At 39.9% G+C, this 16780-nt stretch overlaps 1 protein-coding gene across 1 annotated transcript in view; it reads left to right on the forward strand.

Annotated features, from left to right (window-relative positions):
- Positions 1-16780, forward strand: part of LOC122708083 (translation initiation factor IF-2-like) — a 127227-nt gene that overhangs the window by 25611 nt on the left and 84836 nt on the right. The gene's annotated exons all lie outside the window — the stretch shown is intronic.

The raw sequence follows: 16780 nt of genomic DNA on the forward strand, positions 1-16780 counted from the left end.
TGATGCTTTTGAACTGTGGTGCTGGAGAAAACTCTAGAGTCTCTTGGACAGCAAGAAGATCAAACTAGTCAATCCTAAGGGAAATCAACCTTGAATATTCATGAAGGGCTGATGCTGAAGCTGAAGATCCAATACTTTGGCCACCTGATGTGAAGAACCGATTCATTAGAAAAGACCCTGATGCTGGGAAAGATTGAAGGCACAAGGAGAAGGGGGCAGCAGAGGATGAGATGGTTAGATAGCATCACTGACTCAGTGGTCATGAATCTGAGCAAACTCTGGGAGATAGTAAAGGACAGAGGAGCCTGGCCTGCTGTAGTCCATGGGGTCGCAAAGAGTTAGACACGACTTAACGACTGAACAACAACAACAACATATACCCAGAGTGGAACTGATAGAGCATAGTAGTTCTGTTTTTAATTTTTTGAGGAGTTTGCATACTGCGTCCCATAATGGGTGTACCAATTTACATTCCCACTTACAGTGCACAGGGAGTCATGTATATTTTATGCTGTTATTTTCTCCCATTCTGTAGGTTACCTTTTAATTTTGTTGATTGTCCGTTTTCCTGTGCAGGAACTTTTTAGTTTGATGTAGTTCCATTTTTATTTTTGCTTTTGTTGCTTTTGCTTTTGGCATCAAATCCAAAAGGTCATTGCCAAGAGTGATGTCAAAGAGCTTACGTCACATGTTTTCTTCCAGAAATTTTATGGTTTCAGGTCTTACATTTATATCTTCAATTCATTTTGAGTTGATTTTTTTTTTGAGTTGATTTTTGTGTATGATGTAAGATAGTGGTCTAGTCATTCTTTTTGTATAGCTATCCAGTTTCCCCATTACCACTTACTGAAGAGACTATTCTCTCTCCATTTTGCATTTTTGCTCTTTTGTCATAAATTAATTGACAAAATATGAATGGTTTTATTTCTAGGCTCTTTATTCTGTTCCATTGATTTATGGGTGTCTATAAGTTTGCCAAGAGTACTTTAAAAATATCTTCCATGTGTCAACTAAAATTCTGAACATATTTAATACAACTGTTATGATTATTTTTACATCTTTGGACACAAAACCTCTGGGTCAGTTCTGTCTCAGCTTATTTTGACTAATCATTCTCCTCTTTAAGAGTAAGTTTTTCCTGTTTCTTTCTGTGGCTCGTAATCTTTGACTGAATGTCAGACATTGTTAGTTTCACCATTCTGAGTGCTGAGTATCTTTGTATTTTTATTAATATTGGATATTATATTAATAATATTCTTATTAACATCAAATTTTGTGTTATTATTAATATTCATGTTCTAATTAATATTAATATCAATATTATTAATTGTAAAGAATTATCAGAACTGTTATTTTTGTTTAGTTTTATTAAAATGTCATATAGCTTTTTTCCTTTAGGGAGAAAAAAAGAACAAATTCCATCAAATCAAATGAGCAATCTGTCTTAACTTGAAGTTTGGGACTCACTGGTTTATAAGCTAGAATTGAATGAAAGGAGGTAACAGCCCCAGTTGACCATCTCATGCCAGTGGCAGCAAACAACAAGATCAACCAGGGCAAAATTGGTAACTATGTGGAAGCCCTGATAAGCGCTTAAACAGACTGGTTCCCTGAGACATCACTATAGATATATTTTATATATATATACATATATATTAATATATCTTAATATTTTGGACTTTGTTCTTAGATGCAATTATGTTCCCTGGGAACAGTCCTCTGTTAAAAACTTGCCCTTTTCTCATGAACTTGTGTTCTCATTCTCAGCTCCTCTGTGTTGGGTCACTCTGGTGTATTTTCCAAGATACTGGCTTTTCTTGGAGATTTAGAGTCCTACATTTCTTGTAAAAACACTCTCAGGTTTTAACAGGAGGACCTTTTCCTTTCTTTCCTGAGTTTTGTCCTCTTGAAATCCTACAACCGTTGTTGAACTGGGGGAAAGCAGTTCTTTCTTAAGTCATTTTTAAATCAGAGTTTCTTTGTTTTCACACATCACTCTTCTTCCATCTCAAGAAGATGGCTATTCTTTTTTTCCCCTCTTTTCTTCCTTTCCCTTCATTTCCCACCTTTCTTTCTTTTAGAATTTTAATTATGGAAATTTTTAAGCCTGCAAAAATACAACGAGACTGTACAATGGGTACAATGGGTATTTCCACATACCAATCAACAATCATTAACTTGTGAAATTGTGTTTTAAAAAAAAGTTTTCTGTTTTTTTTCTTTTTTAAATTGGAGTATAGTTGATGTAGAAAATTTATTTTTCTAATGCTTCTGATTTGCAAGCATTAGAGACTTATTTTCAAGTTACATTAGCTATCATGTGGCAGGGGGATGCATAACCCATTTTGTCTTGTGGGGTGTGTGTGTGTGTGCATGTGTGTGTGTGTGTTTGTGTGTAGGACTCTTGGTTTTTATCCCAGTTAGGATGCATACAACATGAAAACTAAGAGCCTCCAGTGAGTTCCAGGTGATAACCCTAAGCATCTCAGTTACCTTTTCCCTTTATGTTTTATGCACAGTCCTTAAGTGCAGCCTTTGCTCTGTGATTTGTTTCTAGCCTCTGGTCGATTTAGGCCATGTCTTATACCCAGTCTAGGTTTACACTCCTGGAATACACTTCCTAAGTTTTCTCCTTTTCCCCCCCATAAGTATATGTGTATACCTCGAGTATTCTTTATATTTCAACTATGCTGAAGGAATAAAAGCAAATTAGCGTAATGTAGTGAAAGGTATCTGAGAGAATCCTGACACCACTACTTACTAGTTGGTGTGACTTTTCCAAAGTTGCTAAACCTCTTGGAGAGTCAGCATCATCATCTGTAAATTGAATAACACCCATCTTCAGGATTACTGTCAGGATTGCAAATAATGCAAGCAGAGTGCTTATCCCAGTGTCTGATGCATAGTAGTAACTCGATAAATGACAGCTATTATGATCATGACAGATGTAGCAGTGCTGTGAAATGGACAGCAAAGAGTATTATCCCCAACTGACTGACTAAATAGGCACCAGAGAGACTGAAATACTGACTAAAGTCACAGACAGATTCATAACCAAAGTCGTAAATGCCACTTCCTGGACTCAGAGGCTCCTGCAAACATACTAAAATCTAATTTCTGCTTATATCTTTATGAGCGAGTTCTATTTTTTAACAGAAACAAGACATTTCCAGCAGCTCATTTCAAGGGGATGTACTAAATTCATGGTTGCAGGCATCTAGGTTTGGGATTTGTGCCCCAAACCATGTCCTTACATACATGGTCATGCTTGAAATGAGCAGATCAGGCCAGCACATCTCTGTTGTGGTGTTTTGCTGAGTTTATTTGTGGACAGACTGCCTCTCAGAATCACAGACTGTTGGTGGATAGTTTTTAAACAAACTGAGTGAAGTGCTTCAAGCTTTCACACAGAGAAAGGAATGCTGAGTCCTACTTTGTCTCTCTCAGCGTCTGTTTCTCTCTTTGTTCCACTGTCTCTGTTTCTCTCTCTCTCTCTCTCACACACACATATACACTCATAATTCTTTTGATCTTATACACTCCAGGTTCTGGAGAGGTATGCACATTTCTGTGTATTCTTCCCAAAGTGTGGAAATTTTCTTTCTCAGCTGTTTCCTCCCATATTTTGCTGAGGTTATAAAAATATGTCCTTACTGATCATTTGTTAAGTGTCTAGAGGATATAAGTTCTGCCTGAAAGCTAGAGGCAAATGTAAAAAAAAATTAGTGAAAATTGTACAGAAGTGTCTCCCCTGTTTGTCCTAATTGAACCAAGTTGGGGAGAATAGGACTGTTTGAACAGGCTCTGGAATGTAATACTTATAACCATGACCTCTGATGCCAGAACCCCTCTCACTCTGGATTTACAATGTTATATTCTCCTTTTAACAGGGATTACAGTAAGCAAGTTAGATAAAATCATGATGAATTGCCTAGGGAAAAATGAAAAACAGGAGCCATTGGAAACCCTTTCCTTCTTCAAAACAATTGAGGCTTCTCTCTTTTATCTTCTTCAAAATTTCCTTCATTAAGCACAGTGGCTGTAACTAAAGCATCTTTGTGTCTGTAGCACCTTTCATCATGCTTTTCACACAGTAGGCACTCAATAAATAATCATTCTTGATGCTGAATATATAAATATGTATTAATTGAGAACCCACTATGCAGCCTTTGTTAGGAGCTATGTGGATTAATAAAGAGGTACAACTTAGAATTCCTGGCTTTCATTGAGCTTATGGTCTAGCTGGGGATATAACAATTATGGGAAATGTTTGGTTATTATTTCCTCAAGTATTTTGTCTGCTTTATTTTATTCTTCTTCTCCTTATGGGACTCTAGTTGTATATGACAAATCTTTTGATAATGTCCCACAGGTTCCTGAAGTTCTCTTAATTATTTCAATTATTTTTTCTTCTGTGCTTCAGATTATTAATAGATAATTAATCTATTAATCTTTCTTCAAGTTCACTGGCTCTTTCTTGTTATTTTTGTTCTGCTGTTAAGCCCATTCAGTACTTTTTTAGTTTAGTCTAATATTATACCTTTCCTTTTTACATTAAAATTTTCAATCCATCTGGAATTTACTTCTAAGTATGGTATGTTATTGGTGTTTAGTTGCTAAGTCATGTCTGACTCTTTTGCGACCCCAAGGGTTATAGTCCACCAGGCTTCTCTGTCCATGGGATTTCCCAGGCAAGAATACTGGGAAATTGCCATTTCCTTCTCCACCAATGGGTAATTTTTTTAACATCTCAAATGTATATTTTTAAATTCTAGAATTTATAATTAGTCCTTTTTTATGGCTTCTAGTAACCTGTTGATACATCTTAGTTTTTCTTTCATTATGAGCATATTTTCCTCTGTGTCCTTGAACTTAAGATATGATAATTGTTTTATAACTCTTATCTGCTAATTTCAATACATGAATCATTTCAGGACTGACTTCCATTGATTCTGCTTTTTTTCTGAGAATAGGTAATGTCTTCCTATTTTCTTTGACTGTTAAGTAATTTTGAACTGTGTCCTGGATGTTGTGAATGATATGCTGAGATTCTGAATTCTGTTATGTTCCCCCGAGGAGTATTTTTTCTTTTTTTAATAGTAATCAGTTAACCTGGCTGAATTCAGACTGTAAGCTGTATCTTCCTCGCTGTGACTGGTGGCTCGAATTTCTGCTCAGTTCTTTTAGTCTTCTGCTTCAAGTCGGCCTCACACATGTATGGTTGCAACCTCATCCAGAGAGCTGGCTAGAATTTATACACATGATTCGGGTCTCCTCTTTCCTGGCTTGCTACTTCTTAGGAATTCTCCCTTTGCTTTCCAGCAGCTGTATTTCCCTTAGACTCTGGTTTTACAAGCTAGTAAGATTTTGGGTTTTTCTTTGATTTTTAGCTGCATTGCATAGTGCAATTTAAGGCCTTCTCTCAGGGAAAAAGTCATAAAAAATGGAAACTCATCAGTGCTTTTCTCTTCATCCAAATGTTGACTCCCTTTCAGTATCCACCTGTTCTTAGTTGCTCTTCAATATCTTCAGATAGTTGCTTGTATATTTAGCTCAGAGTTTACATTTGTTTTCCGTGAGAAGTTTGGTCTGATAGGAGCCACATGGTCGTGACTAGATAGGTATGTAGGACCAAAGAACATAGGGACAAATAAGCAAGTTATTGTCAAACAAAGACTCAGAGACAAAAGCATTTAGGAAAGGAAAGAACTTTACTTAAGAAGAGGTTTGCAAGGGACTCTAGGCTTTAGAGGGGCTTCCCAGGTGGCACAGTGGTAAAGAATTCACCTGCCAATGTAGGAGACGCAAGAGATACAGATTCGATCTCTGGACCTGGAAGATCCCTTGGAGAAGAAAATAGCAACCTGCTCCAGTATTTTTGCGTGGAAAATCCATGGGCAGAGGAGCCTGGCAGGCTATAGTTCATGGGGTCACAAAGAATTGGACACAACTGAACAAATGAGCACACTAGGCTTTAGAAAAACAGGGTTATCAAGTAAAAAAAAATGCAGCAGATGTTTAAAGGGAAAAAAATTACCAAATCACAGAGTTTACTGTCAGTTTGTTTATGGTAGAAAAATAGTAGTTTTCTTGCATGACTTTAATATTTACAAAGGACAAGATATATCTTCAGACACTGATATTAGAAAAGTTAGGTATAGAGACATTTTTGTTAGGTAGGCAGTAACCCATAGGAAATATTCAAGATTTCATATTTTGAGGACTAGAAGTGTATACAGTGACCATGTTGTGTGTGTGTGTGTGTGTGTGTGTGTGTGTGTGTGTGTGTGTGTGTGTTTGTGTGTGTGTGTGTATTTTGTCTCTGGGATTCTTTATGGTCAAGTTTCACTCACATGCAGATTTGACCTCATTAATTGTTTAGAGATTATCTGATTCAGTGTAACTCATTTGATTTGTTTTATTTAACTGGTTTTATTTATATAGTGTATAAGAGATGTTAATATACAAAGACATCCTTGTTATATATTAATAAAACTGGAGCAGTTCTGGTTTAAGAATTAACTTGAAACTCCTCTACAGTTATAATTTACTTTTAGGTATCAAAATTATTTTATTGCCTTTATCAGCTCATCTACTGAGCTAAGGAACAAGGACCTTCCAATTTGTTTCTATGAGGTTTACCTATTTAGTAGCCTGTAAGGGTCTCTCTCTCTCTGCAAAACTCAGGTTTGTCAAATTCCTGACCTGCTAGGAAATTCTTTATTACCTGAAAAGCTCATATTTTTTAAACCATAGAATAAGTTCCAGGACAGTTTCCTGAGAATGGTATACTGGAATTGGTTCATGCTGGCTCATGAGAGCTCATTGCTAAATTTATAGGAATTTTGGAAGCTGCTTATTAAACATGGCCATTATCAGAAATTAAACTTTGTAGCTTACAATTAAATGGGTTGTATTTAAATCAGTGGTAATAAATACTCAAAACTTATCACTTCCTAATTATTGTATGACCTTTTTAAGAGCTATTTTTAAAAATTGAAGTATAGTCAATTTTCAATGTTCTGTTAGTTCCTGGTATACAGCAAAGTGATTCAGGTATACAAACATAATAATATATGTATAATCTTTTTCATATTCTTTTCCATTACTGTTTATTATAAGATATTGAACATGTACCACAACTTCTTTATCCATTCATCTATGGTGAAAATACTATATAATGGTGTGTTATTGCATGTCTCTTCCCAACTCCATGTTTAGTGATGTCATGTTAAACTTGGCTGTGATGGAAGTGTTTACACCACAGACATCAGCAAATGCTATTTTTTTTCCTTTGGTGAGCTGGATGTTAAATATTTACTAGCATATTACTGTTTGCATGCATTTCCCTTCAACCTGTAAAGTACAGTCCTTGGTCCTAGTAGCAGTTTGTCACATGTAATTAAATGATATTTGAGTCTTACTGTTGCAAATTTGATTTATCCAGTTAAACCTTATAGGAAAGAGAATGAATTTTTACTAAGCTTGAGTAAATAACTACATGATTATAAAAAATAGAGGAATTTGGTAAAAGCATTTTGAATAATATCAAACCATTGTTACTGTTGTTTTGGGTACTGTTAGATAAGGCCTATTAATATAGTCTATAGAATTGCTCTTTTAAGTTTCTGTAGGTTTTTTTACATTGAAAATATACACTGAGAAGTTTCATAACAATTTTTTCCCCATGAATTCTAAGGAGGGATGTTGGAATAATATGCCACTTAAAGAATGTTTCATTCCAGTTTATGAAAGTATGTAGTATGTAAGTATCGCTACCTTAAACTGATAGAGATAAAAGAGAAAGAAAAGGATTTTTTCCTCATATATCTACTCAAAAATAGAACATTAACTACAGTTAACTCAGTTCACTTAATCCCAGAAAATTCTTTTTTTTTTTTTTTTTTTTTTTAACACTATCTCAGGATAAGTAGGCTACTTTCACGGGATCATCTTTTTCCGAGCTAGAAAGCAAGAAGTCCTTGATACAGACTGGACATGTTTCTGTGGATGTCAGCTCCAGGCGGGAAGCCTGCACTTTTGAGTCTGTTTATTGTACTATCAATAAAGTACCTGCTGCAGTTTTTATTGCATCTGTTTTTGAGGTTACTATCAAAAATTTCAATTTTTCTTCTGAGTTTATGGCAGAGGCCTTTAGGCAAATATGAGGGAAAGGCAAAGACCATCTTGTTTATGACAAGCCTGAATGACTTAGACTGTTTTATTATAACATCAAATAATATCAGCATGGAGGAGAGTGAGCCGTCTAATCAATTTACAAGGATTTAGCCAGTGATTTCTGTGGATAGTGAGGGCATTCATCCTAGGGCCTTTAATTCAACCTACAAAATGTGTTTTGTTTGTTACTAGTTGACAAAAGCATCTTAAGCTTACTAGTAAAATCTTTCTTCTATTTATTTATTTTGTTTAAAGGGGTTAATCTGTTGAAAGTTATTTGGTTAGTTTATGTATATCAACTTAATATGGTGGGTAATAAAGAGGTTGTTGGGTAGGTGACTGATTTATGTAATAGACATGTGGAACTTTTATATTTCTAGAGCATAAAGGAAGTTTACAAGTCACTTTTTGGTTCTTAAAATTGTCCTTAGCAAACCTACCCGAGGTTTGACATTGAGAGTGTATGCGTATGTTTATGCACGTATCTGGTGGTGGCTGGAGAGAACTGGGACGCTTCTCAGAATGTAGTTTCGGTGTGCCCCAAGGGCTCAATGAAGGGATGTGACTGCTATTAGCAAAAATAATGAAAAGTAAACATTGGGGTGGGAGGTGGAGAGGGGAGCAGATGGTTCCCCACATAGAACAAAGCGCAAAGATGACAGAGTCCTGTTTTTGCCTGTCCTGTGCACTAAAACTCCTTAAGGAGTTGCATATTGAGAAACAGTCCTTTTCTAGTTTACCAATATTTTTCTTCTTCACATCTTAATTTTGATTGACTTTAGGGGTGTTCTAATTGTTAAATTTAAAATTCTTTTTTTTGGGGGGGGGATGTTCTATCAGGTTGAGGTAGCTCCTCTCAATTCCTAACATGCCGGTTAAATGGATATTGGGTTTTGTTAAATTACTTTTATTGTCAGGTAATGTGATTGTTGCTGTTGTTTAGCCACTAAGTCGTGTCCGACTCTCTGTGACACCATGGACTGTAGCCTGCCAGCCTCCTCGGTCCATGGGATCTCTCAGGCAAGAGTACTGGAGTGGGTTGCCCTTTCCTTCTCCAGGGGATCTTCCCTACCCGGGGATGGAACCCACGTCTCCTGCTTGGCAGGAGGATTCTTTACCACTGAGCTACCTAGAAAGCCCTAAGATTTATTTTAATGGGAAATATTAATGGTTTTAAAATCTTTGAAATACAGATTTTCCTGAACTTAAGAAAGATCCAGATAGAGAGCATGACTGAATAATTATTCAACTCTATCAGTAAGATTTAGCACATATTTCTTTTACACTTTTAGTTGTAAAAACATCATTCCAGAAAGTTTGGAAAGCAGAATGAGACACAAATAACTCATATCCCATCTCCTAATGTAACTATTATCGTTTTTGGTACGTTGCATTCCAAAATTGTATCATATGTACATCTATGTTATTTAAAAATTGCAGTCATAGTGTGCACACAATTTTGATTATTTTTTTCCTCTCAACACTGGGTCATAAGCATTTTTCATGTTGCCACAAAGTCTTGGTAGCCCTAGTTCTGATATTTTCTTAATGTGGAATTCCTTTAATTTTTTGTTAATTAATTAATTAATTTGGCTGCACCAGGTCTTACTTGTGGCACTCAGGATCCTTAGTTGCAGCATGTGGGATCTGGTTCCCTGACCAGGGATTGGACCTGGGCTCCCTGCTTTGGGAACTCGGAGTCTTACCCACTGAGCCACCAGAGAAGTCCCTGGATTTCCTTTAAATAGGAAGCTCCCTTAGTGCCTTTCAAGTGCCTTACCATTTACAAGACATGAAATGCACACAGGTTTCCAGGAACATAGTTATGTTAAGTGAGATAGAACTACAAAGAGGTTGAAAGGAAGCTAAATTACTCCCTTTGTTAGCAGGGAGTGGTAATGTGTAAATGTGGACTGGTAAGCCAGTGTATCTTTTTTTCTTTTTTCCCCTTCAGGAAAGCAGTCAACTCCATATTAAGTTTCTCAACCAGGTATCCAGATGAGTTACAAGGTGTATCACAAGTGATTGTTAATGTTATAATATAATTTGTGAATGATTTGCTTTCATCATGCATTGGAGATAATTCAGGTCACTCTCACTCCTGGCCCTCTCCAGTAGTTTTGGGAGCTCCGTAAGGAGAGTAGGACTAAAGCTGTATGTAGGGGTTGGAGACCAGGAGAGTGAGGAAGGACAGAATGCAGTTCCTTTCTCCTGTGGCCCCCCGAGTTATGAAGTCTCATATACTTCCTCTCCATTCTGCAAAGGTCAGGTCAGAATTCCTTCAGTAACTCTACTTTGTGCTTGTCTCTACCCCAGAAACAAAATGCCATGTAAATTAGCTGTTGTTACCACAGTATTTTAACAGACAATAAACTTGAACACATTGGATGAGAAAGGACAATCTAAAACCAGTAATTGTGTCCTTCAGGTTTTTAGTCTTAGAAGTCACTAGGGTCGATTTTTGGATGTCTTATCACAGATGTTGATTCAAAAGCCATGGTCGTGTAATTTCTATTTTACCAGCAGTTATTGGTATTTCACATCTTTTATTGATAAAATTGACTAAAAGGACTTGAAAAATTAGATCTCATGTCATTCTCATACTGAATTTCAAAAATCACCAAGCTCCTTGACATGCTGTGTAGTCTGAGTGATTAGATTGGATGAATTCCACACATATCTCCTTAGTAGGCTGAGGCCTGCTAGTTTATCCTGGTGTCCTTCCAGTGCTCTCAGACCACTAGGCTGAGAGAATATATGTCTGAGAGTAGCCAGTGTCACATACTCAGATCCTCCTTCAACCTATATTTTGAAAGCAGAAAACAGTCCTGATCAACACAGTGCCTGACAATCCTTTTTCTTGAACCCATTCCTGCCAAGTCTCTGCAAAGTTGACGCAATGCAGTCACTAGCTTGATGACTTGATAGCTTAACTCTTATGGCTCTTTTGAGGTTCTTTCTGTAGCTACTTTCTTCTAGAGAGCTATTAGGGTTTCAGCCCTAATCATCACAGGAGAAGAAACCTTTTTTTTTGTTAACAGGGAACTCAAACCAGTCAATTGTAAAGGAAATTAACCCTGAATATTCATTGGAAGGATTGATGCTGAAGTTGAAGCTTCAGTACTTTGGCTACCTGATGTGAAGAGCCAACTCATTGGAAAAGATCATGATGCTGGGAAAGATTGAGGGCAGGAGGAGAAGGTGGGGGACAGAGGATGAGATGGTTGAATGGCATCATCGACTCAACGGACATAAGTTTGAGCAAACACCGGGAAATAGTGAAGGACAGGGAAGCCTGGCGTGCGGCAGTCCCTGGGCAAAGAGTCAGACAGGACCCTGACTGAACAACAGCAACAGATGTGAGCCAGTGAGCCCTGAGGGAACTCAGCAAGGAGAAGAATACCTGCCATCTAGCAGCCATCTTTGCAGGCTTCTCCGGTGGCTCAGACAGTAAAGAATCCACGTGCAATTGCAGAAGACCTGGGTTCAGTCCTTGGGTCGGGAAGGTCCCCTGGAGAAGGGAATGGCAACCTACTCCAGGACTCTTGCCTGAAGAATCCCATGGACAGAGGAGCCTGGCAGCTACAGTCCTTGGGGTTTCGAAGAGTCAGACACGACTAAGCGACTGAACAACAATAAATGGTGACACAGGTTAACTGGACTTACTGTGTGAACTGTCACAAAGAAGCTGTGCCTAGAGCAGCTGTGCTCTAGACAGCCTAGAAGAGACACTGCTGCCCCGAGGGAGCCTCCTTGCAGAGGTGACTCGGGGCTGAGCTCCCAGGAGGAGCGGGCATTCTTCTCGAAGAGCCGTGGGGCACTGGGGAGACCCGGAGCTCACGGGAATGACAAGGCCAGCAGCATCCCCAGTGGAGGCGCAGTATGTGCAGGTTCTGTGGTGCAAGAGGAGCCGGGTGAGGCGAAGGAGACGGAAGGAGGCCAGTGAGTCTGGAGGACAAAGGTGGAGTGGGAGGGGGTGGGGGGAGGGAGCCGACTTTGAGGAGAAACGTGGAGAATTTGTGTTTAGTTAAGTTGAAGATGTTTATGAGATATCAATGGGGAGAGAGAGACCAGCTAAGCAGTAAGGATGTGCTCTTTTCATGTGGAGTGGACATCATCTGGGAAGTGAAAAATTACTGGAGAGCTCATGTAATTCCAGAGAGTCAGCCCTCCTCCTTCCAGCTGCAGGAGTTTGTTCATCTCTGATCTGCAGTGACACATTGGTTACCAAACAACGCCCTTCCCTTCTTCTGGGTCCCTAACTTCTGCTTCCTCGGGACGTCTGCTGTTATCTCTTCTCTTGTGTCTTCTGGAGTCTGCCAACTACCATCTACCTGAGAAGGAAGAGCTGATTGGCCCATTTGGCCACGGGTGGGTCTGGGGAAGGACTTTCACATCTCCCATCTGCTGGCACATGGAATGAGTCAGTGGTGGTGGTCGTGCGACAGTGAATCTACAAAGCCCCACCCAATGGTGTACTTTAAAATGGTGTGTGAATTTTAACTTGATTTGTAATAAATGTAGGAATTGATCAGTTATATTGTGATGTATTGTGATGCTTTGAGTTAGAAAACCTGGGTCAGATTTTCTCGTGGAGTCATCCTTACCCTCCACCTCTAGAATCAGGAGAAGCTGTATTTCCTAGATGGCTATGAATATTAGACAGGATAATGCTTGCGATAGACTTGGCTGTCTGTAAAAGACCTGGGAGTTTTCTTTATTGTTATGGTTATGGCGTGGTTTGGAACCCCTTTATTTATTTAATTGAAATACAGTTTATTTACAATGTTGTGTTGATTTCTTCTGTATAGCAAAGTAATTCAGTTACATATATATATATATATATATATATATATATATATCCTTTTCAGGCTTCCCTGATGGCTCAGTGGTAGAGAATCCACCTGCAGTGCAGGAGATGCAGCAGCCACAGGTTTGATCCCTGGGTCAGATCCCCTGGAGGAGGAAATGGCAACCTACTCCGGTATTCTTGCCTGGAAAATTCCATGGACAGAGGAGCCTGGCAGGCTACAGGCCTTGGGGTCGCAAAGAGTGGGACACAACTGGAGCAACTGAACAGCAGTAGCAGAATATCCTTTTTGTGGGCCTCCCCATTATGGTTTATCACAGGATATTGAACATATATTGCATATAGTTCCCTGTGCTATACAGTAGGACCTTGTTTATCCATCTTGTATCTCATAGTTTGCATCTGCTAATCCCGAACTCTGAATCCTTCTTTCTCCACCCCTCGTCCCTCTCGGCAACCACAAGTCTGTTCTCTATGTCTGTGAGTCTGTTTCTGTTTCATAGATACATTCATTTGGGTCATAGTTTAAATTCTGCATGTAAGTGATATTATATGATATTTGTCTTTCTCTTTCTGACTTAGTATGATAATCTCTAGGTCCATTCCTGTTGCTGCAAGTGACATTATTTTCATTCTTTTTTTTTGTGGCTAAACAGTATTGCATTGTATGTATCTACCACATCTTCTTTATCCATTCATCTGTCGATGGACACTTTTTTACCTTGCTTCCATGTCCTGGCTATTGTAAACAGTGCTGCTATGAACACAGGGGTGCATGCATCTTGTCAAATTATAGTTTTCTTCAGATGTGTGCCCAGCAGTGGGATTACTGGATCATACGGCAGTCTTATTTTTAGTTTTTAAAAGACACTCCAAACTGTTCTCCCTAGTGGCTGTACCAATTTACATTCTCACCAACAGTGTAGGAGTGGAACCCCCGTCATTTTATTCCTGCATTTATAAAGAAGCTTCTAAGTAAATTGCTCTCTCCTGAGGCTCTTTGAGATGACCTTGGAATCCAGAGAAATCCCCAAACTAGAGTCATGGCAAAGGGGTGAGTGTTTTCCCACCTGCTGACCCTGCAGCCAAGCCTGGTCCCGGGCAACACTGTGAAGGAATCGACATCTGTGTCACTTGCCTGGCCTGGTTGTCTTTTGGGTTATCATTTCTGTGTCTCGCCCATGTGCTTTCTCAAGTGATTCGTGTTTTCCAAAATGAGCTCATCATATTAATCATATTAGGGTGTGAGTGGCCTGTTTAAGTTGTCTTTGTATCTTAAAGGAAGACCAATAAAGCTCAGAGGGAGCAATCATCAGGCCCTGCAGAAAAGGCAGGGTAGGGGAAGCAGAAGTTATTTTGAGGCTGTGGTGCCTTCCTGGGCATCCCTGAGGTCACCCTGATTCAGGGCCCATCTGGTCTCCTTATCCCAAGGCCAGCCTTGCTTGGCCTGTGCTGACTACTGCCACTGCTACACCATCTGGAAGAGAAGATCAGGAAAACTGCTTCAGTTTCTTGCTCTCCTAGGGTGAGGCTGTGGGCCACAGCAGCTTGGGCAGAAGCAGGGTTGATGGCGGTTGGTGGTGGCGGCAGGGTGTCATTACAACACTAATGAATCACGGCTGGGTCTGGCTCTCTTCTCTGACTCAGCTTGAAACTTCTTTCTGTTAACAGGAAGCCAGTAACCAGTGAAGTCAAAAGCTTGTATGAAACTCTGGATTGGAAACCACGGGGTGCTTCTTAAGCTTCTGTTTCTAAAATAAGAAGGGAAGCCATCAGAGAGAAGCTTCCCTGTCTCCTTTGATGCCGAGGGACTGGGTTGGTAGAAGGTTGATTGTGAGTCCAGGCTTTTGTTTCTTATGAAACGAAAAAATTGTCCAGGAGTTTACAAAAACAGGAAGCTGGCAATGAGTGCTATTGGAATTATGTAAATTAAACAGTTGCTGTGGAATGCAGGTGGCAGTCTGCCTGTGGGAAAGACTGGAGAATGAGGCCAGATGGGAGCAGCCAGGTTATCAAGTGCTATTAAGGCACCGGTGAGGAAGCTACACGGCAGGGGGCAAGATGTGGGGTGTGGTCCATCCCTGCCCTGGCGTTGTCAGCCCAAGGCACTGCTGGAACGGTGGGGCAGCCCAAGGGCAGCAGGGAGCAAGGGCTGTCTACGTGCAGTGTGAGAAAATGAAGATGCTTACATCTCTCCAGGGGAGATTTCTATCTTTTCGTGGATGTAAAGGATGGAGCCACATGAGTGCTGGAGGCCCCTTCTGTGCACAGGTTCTAGAAGGCCCTAGCAAACTGACAGCTGTCGAGGGGCCTGGGAACCCAAGCTGTGGTGGATGCTCCCATCAGTAAGGGAGCTAGCAGCACCATGATTTATCCATGATTCACACGCTTGGGGAATGGAGACACTTTGTTTTGGCTTGTTGTTCTGGGGTGTATTCTTTTTACTACCCTTTAAAAGTATTGTTAGTTCAGATGTTTAAGTCAATTGAAATGCACTTTGTTTGAGATTTTAAAATGTTTAAAATTCCTGTTATTTGAAACTTCTAGGACAACTAGATAGCCTGCTAAGGTATGACAGTACTGGGATTTGGGTTCTCAGCTATATACTGGATGCCCTTGCAGGCAAAGGAAAGGCCTTTGGTACTGATAAGAGGGGTTACCACAGGAGTATTTTTGCTTGCTTACCGCTCCCCACTCCAGGCAGTGTTGACCTCTGGGGGGTACTTGATAAAATTTCCTTTCCCCAGACTCATTACTAATCACATTTTCTTGCTTCTAATCTCCCTTCCCCGCAGTCTATCATCCTGCCATCAGAGGTAATTTCCTTAAGTACAGTGTATCATGTCACCTCCCTTCCTCAACCATTTTCAGTGTGGGTCTCCCCACTGCCTACATATAAAGTCCAATACCTTAGTATGGGTCAAGGAAAGCCCCTCATGATTTAACCCTCTAATTCCTTTCAAGTGTCAATGTCTTTTACAGTCCTCCATGTTCCCCCCACCCCCTAAATTCTTGCTATACATACTTTGAGGTCATCTCTTGAACATCAAGACATGAAAAGCCTGGCTTATACAATTCAGGTATTTATTTGCTTCTGGGTTTTAAAAAAAGGCCATTATCTGTCTGAGCTGCAGGCAGGGCTTGATCCAGCAGCTCAACAATTTCCCCAAGGACTCAATTTCTTTTCAACTGATTATCATGGTCCCAAGATGATTGCCAGCAACTCTTGGGCTTTGTGCTTCTTTGTTCATGTCTCTAAAGAAAAACAGAATGTCTTTGCCCCAGCATTCCTAATCCATCTTCAATCTGATTGTTGCTCAGTCTCATCAGACTTTTTGTGACTCCCTGAACTGTAGCCAGCCAGGCTAATTATCCTGGCAAGAATACTAGAGTGGGTTGCCATTTCCTCCTCCAAGGGATCTTCCCAACCCAGGGGTGGAACCTGTGTCTCGTGTGACTCCTGCATTGGCAGGCAGATTCTTTACCATTGGGCCACCAGGGAAGCCCAATCTGATTAGACTTTGTTTATGCCATCTTTTTACTCCTGTGCCAAACCCTATGGTCAGTGGGAGGTGCAGCTACAAAGGTCCTTCTTACACCAGAAGTTTTCCCCAGAACTGAATGGACCCCTAAATGGACATTGGGGACTGTTAGGAAGAAGGAAGACAGTCTAGAATCTAAGGAAGCATCCAGCATTGTTCACTCCATACACCCTGCACCTTCTCATTTCTGTGAGAAATCTCCCCTGATGCTTCCATTGGCTTCCACTGATCCCAGTCCTATACATGTTTT

The sequence above is a fragment of the Cervus elaphus genome, chromosome 14 (assembly GCF_910594005.1).
Source record: "Cervus elaphus chromosome 14, mCerEla1.1, whole genome shotgun sequence".
Taxonomy (NCBI): Eukaryota; Metazoa; Chordata; class Mammalia; order Artiodactyla; family Cervidae; genus Cervus; species Cervus elaphus.